Here is a 5222-nt window from a genome sequence, read left to right as displayed (position 1 = left end):
AAAAAAAAAATATCTCTCTATATGTTTCAATTTAAACGGTGTCTAAATTTCTAATATAGAAAGCCCTTGTTTTTGTGTTATCCGGATTGAAAATTGATTTTTTTTTGTTAGTCACAAAAATCAACTAGAAGAGGAAAAGCTAATTACATCTGGTCCATAATTATGACCCCATTATGTTACTATTTCTTTTAATTTTGTGTATGTAAAAATGAGAACAGAGAAGTACAATTCATTTGGAAATCCTTGTTACCAGTATGACCAATTAATTTTTAAGTAAAATAAGAAGTAAGTAAAAAGTTTCTTATATTCTCTCCAAGCTAGTGTGTTTTCCTTTTCAACAACACACACGCACACACACACACATACACTCACAAACACACACTCACTATATTATAGTCTAAATAAATATTTACTGAACCTTGACTAGTGGTTTAAATTAAAGTGAGTGAAAAATCCTAGGAGTGGTATGGCATGCATGAGGGAATAAGATCAGATATCTGTGAATAGATCAGAGAGCCAAAACTATCAGAAGACAGTTGATTCCAAAAGGAGGCTCTCATTGAAAGACTTGCTTATTCATTTTATAAGGCTGCTTTAAAGCCACCAAAATTTGCCATCAGAATTTGCAAGTGTCTTTGTTCTTCTGGTTGCTCTTGAGAGCAACATCCAGGAGTTCATTAGGTTGTGGCAGAAGGGAACAAACACTGAATCATTCTACAAATGAAACTAATTTATTGAGACACTAATACTGGAAAGAAGGTGATTGGGGCTAAAACAATACAGATTTTATTTTATTTTTTTAAAGATTTATTTATTTATTTGAGAGAGACAGAGGAAGAGAGGGAAGCAGACCCCCCGCTGAGCAGAGATTCCCTACATGGGGCTGATCCCAGGACCCTGAGATCATAACCCAAGCCTAAGGGAGACGCTTAATCAACTGAGCCACCCAGGCACTCAAACAATACAGATTTTAAACCTCTTGTTGGAAATACTGAAATGTTAGCACTTCCTAGTATGATTTTGGTCCTGATCAAATTTGTTATGTTTGATAAGTTAAAGGAATTGTGACAGTACTTTAATTAACATCCAAAGATAGAATCAGAGAAGTATAAGCCAGATGTTATAAGCATTAATGATAACTATCTTTTTTTTAAAGATTTTATTTATTTAAAGATTTTATTTATTTATTTGGCAGAGAGAGACGCAGCGAGAGAGGGAACACAAGCAGGGGGAGTGGGAGAGGGAGAAGCAGGCTCCCCGCCGAGCGGGGAGCCCGATGTGGGACTTAATCCCAGGACCCTGGGATCACGACCTGAGCTGAAGGCAGACGCTTAACAACTGAGCCACCCAGGCGCCCCTAATGATAACTCTCTTTTGGAAGGTGATTGGTAACAGAAATTTGAACAGAAATAATACAGTTTCTTGAAATCAGAGTCCAGTACTTTATATTAGTAAATGTATAAAATTCAGGTAATTATATATATGTGTGTATACATTTTTGTTATTTGAATACTTATATTGCACCCTCAAATACTTAAGTTTCAGTAAAGGTTCCAGTATGAACTTTTCAATCACGTGTGTCCACTACCATTTAGGAGATACTAACCATGTGCAATCACAACATTAAATACTTTTGTTATTTTTAATTCTCACAAATATCTGAGTTCAGTATCTTAATCCCCATTTTCTTTCTTTCTTTCTTTCTTTCTTTCTTTCTTTCTTTCTTTCTTTCTTTCTTTCTTTCTTTCTTTCTTTCTTTCTCTCTTTCTTTCTTTCTTCTTTCTTTCTTAGATTTATTTTTTATTTGAGAGAGTGAAGGCGGGGAGGGGCTGAGGAGAGGGGGAGAGAGAATCCTCAGTCAGACTTCCCGCTGAGCTTGGAGCCCAATGCAGGGGCTCAATCCTAGGACCCTGATATCATGACCTAAACTGAAATCAAGAGTCAGATGCTTAATCCACTGAGCCACCCAGGCACCCCCATAATCTCCATTTTATAGTGTTGAAACTGAGTCTCAGAGTGCCTAACTTATTCACTTATAAAACCAGGGAATGACTCCATGATGCTTTGAACTTAGGTCCCTATGAATCCCAAACCTTCCTTTGTATAACACAGAACATTGTTATACAAATAAACAAATAAATGCTCATATGTTAGTCTGCTTTCTACTTTATGCCAAGGTAAGTATGGCAAGTTACTTAGGCTACCTATGTTCCTTCCTGGTTAGAGAAAAAAAAATTTCTTTTTCCTTACATTCTACCCACCTCTCATTTTGTTGCCCTTTCACACAGGCCTACCACTCCGAAGAAAATAACTCCTTAGTAGCTCTCAGCTGGAGTGTGTGCTGGCAAAGCAATTTTATCACATCTACTTGAGGCTGTAGGAACACACTGGCTAGATACATTTATGAGAAAGCCAGAATGAAATTAAAAGACTTCGTATCTCATTTTTGTCCTATTCCTACAACACTTTGCATTTACACAGTGCTGTGCAATTATCTTATCTTCCCAGCTCCTATGTGAACTTTATTATCTACATGCTATCGCACAATGTGGGAGCTGAAGCACTGAACTTAGGCCACTCCCCCAAGGTGACATGACAGAATACTGAAGAATTTGGAGCTCAAGACACATCTATTTCACTAAGCAGAAGATATTCAAGATTGTTTTGTGCAAAGAGAATTAAAATTTGAGAGAAAATTCATTGCAATGTTTGAGGTGATATTTTCAATAAAGCTAAAGCCTAGAGCTGATTGTTAGTGACAAGACTACACAGTATCAGTGGAAAGGGACAAAATGATACAGAAATACAGAAAGTATTTAATGTGGAAAAGTACAAAAAGGTGTTTGAAGCACAGAGGCAATCTTCAGTACGTGGTAACGAAACCATCAAGAGTGAATTATTTCCTGACACCTCTACACTCTAATCCCTACAAACAAAATCTAAATTAAGAAGTTTATGATTTGAATGCTGTGACTAAAAGCAGTGTAAACACATGGTTTGAGATAAAAATATTTTTAAAGTGATGGAATTAACTTAAAATGCCTAAAGACAATAGCTAGACCAAAAGATAGCGTGGTAGTGGAAAGTGACTCAAAGTTGTTACAAAAACAAGTTGAGGTGTGGTAATTATATTTTAATGTGATTGATCAGATCAAACAAAATGCATAAAAGAAGATCTTCTTTTATAGTTGAGATCATTTTTTCAAAAACTAGAATTAGATGCACAATTTTAAAGGAAATGTGATAATTAGCAATCCCACTCAAAACAGAAATAATGATTCTTGCAATTAATTTTTGAAGAATAAAATCTATTCTTAGAAATTTTGGAGGAGCTACATGTCAACAAGTACAGAAGATAATTCCAGTAAAATAAACCAAAATATAAATTTAAAAATTTAATATAATTACAATATTGCCATTATTTAAAATATAAGCTAGAAGTACCTCTTTTATTTTTAAATTTTTAATTTGGCATTTTCTTAGGCAGATGCTTTTTTATACAATAGCGCATATTGCCTTAGGCAATTCATTTTCTGATGAATAAAGTCCATATTTCCTGATGTGGCACCAAAGGATTCTTGTGACCTTACTTCCTTTGGGAGCTCTAGATTCATTCCCAATTTTGGACCAGGCTGTTGTTTAAATAGCAAGCACAGTGCTGGACTATTCTGGAAAACTGCGCTTGCACTGACCTCCTTTTCTCTGTTATCATTACATTAATATCAGTTTAAGAAATTGCTCCCTTGTCTTGTAATTGGTGCTTTATATGCCCTTGAGGGAAAAAAATGTGCCTTATTTATGTCTTTTTTCCAGGAATAAGCTATAGTTCCTGGCTCACTGTCAGTGCTCAATAAAAGTTTCTGAATACTTTTGCCACATGATAGTATGAATAATGCCATTCCTTGGGAAGAAAATCAGTATTTAAGTTACCACTACCAAGAAATATTTTTATTAACAGGTGATAAGTTCCAGAAAAGAGTCTCTGTATATGCATTTTAGACACCTGCCAAACTTCTGAAATTGGATTTAATGGACAGCATGGTGACTATAGTCAATGATATTATAGTGCATACTTGAAAGTTGCCAAGAGTAAATCCTAAAATTTAACTTTGTATGGGGATGGACGGTAACTTGATTTATTGTGGTAATCACATTGTAATGCATACAAATTTCAAATCATTATGTTGTACCCCTGAAATCAATATACGGTTGACCCTTGAACAACATGGGTTTGAACTGCATGGGAACACTTACGGTCAGAATTTTATAGTACAGTACTATAAATATATTTTCTCTTGTGGTTTTCTTAATACTATTTTCTTTTCACTAGCTCACTTTATTGGTAATTCTAACAGGTGTGTACTGGGCTTCTTTATTTACTTAGGAATTGAGAAATCTTAGTCCAGGAGTTGGGGACAGTGTATATTTGCCCTTTTTGGCCTTTTCTTAATACTATTTTCTTTTCACTAGCTTACTTTATTGGTAATTCTAACAGGTGTGTACTGGGCTTCTTCTTTATTTACTTAGGAATTGAGAAATCTTAGTCCAGGGGTTGGAGACAGTGTAAATTTGCCCTATTTTGGTCTATAAGGCAACAGAATAGAACAGAAAATATGTAGATGTTGATGTCATAAGGAATTCGATCTACCACTTAGTTGGTATGATAACTTATTACTTTTAATCTTCAGTTTCTTTCTTCAAATTAACAAGTATTATTGAGAGCTTTAAAAGAGATGATATATGCTAAGTGTGTACTGCTTTGCCTAAAGTGTTGTGGGCATCCAAAAAAACATATATTTATCCTTTGCTTTCTTTCATGTGGTCATCCCTGCTCTTTCCAGTGCTTTGGACACATCTAACTGGTCATTTACCTACAATAATGCCAATTTACTAATTGCCAGGAATTCTCCATCTGTCTGTGATAGCACTCCAGTGTTTTTTAATTTTCGAATATTTTAATCTTATAGAAAAAATATACTAAGAATATACTAAAAGTATCTGAATTCATAGTTCTCAGATTTGTCAAATCTTGATATTGTATTCTTTATTATTACTGGATTTTATTAATTATTTAATCTATAAACTACATTTGAACCCCATGAATTTTAAAGAAGTTTTTTTTTTTAATTAAAGGCCAAACATTTCAAGAATAAGAAGCCATATTAAAATTTTGCATAGAAAAATTAACTTGGATCTGTATCTAAGCCTTACAAAAGTTTTTT

Source organism: Leptonychotes weddellii, chromosome 3 (genome assembly GCF_054177405.1).
Source record: "Leptonychotes weddellii isolate Sample4059 chromosome 3, ASM5417740v2, whole genome shotgun sequence".
In the NCBI taxonomy this organism is placed as follows: domain Eukaryota; kingdom Metazoa; phylum Chordata; class Mammalia; order Carnivora; family Phocidae; genus Leptonychotes; species Leptonychotes weddellii.
The sequence above is the reverse complement of the archived record's forward strand: the minus strand, read 5'-3'. Positions refer to the sequence as shown.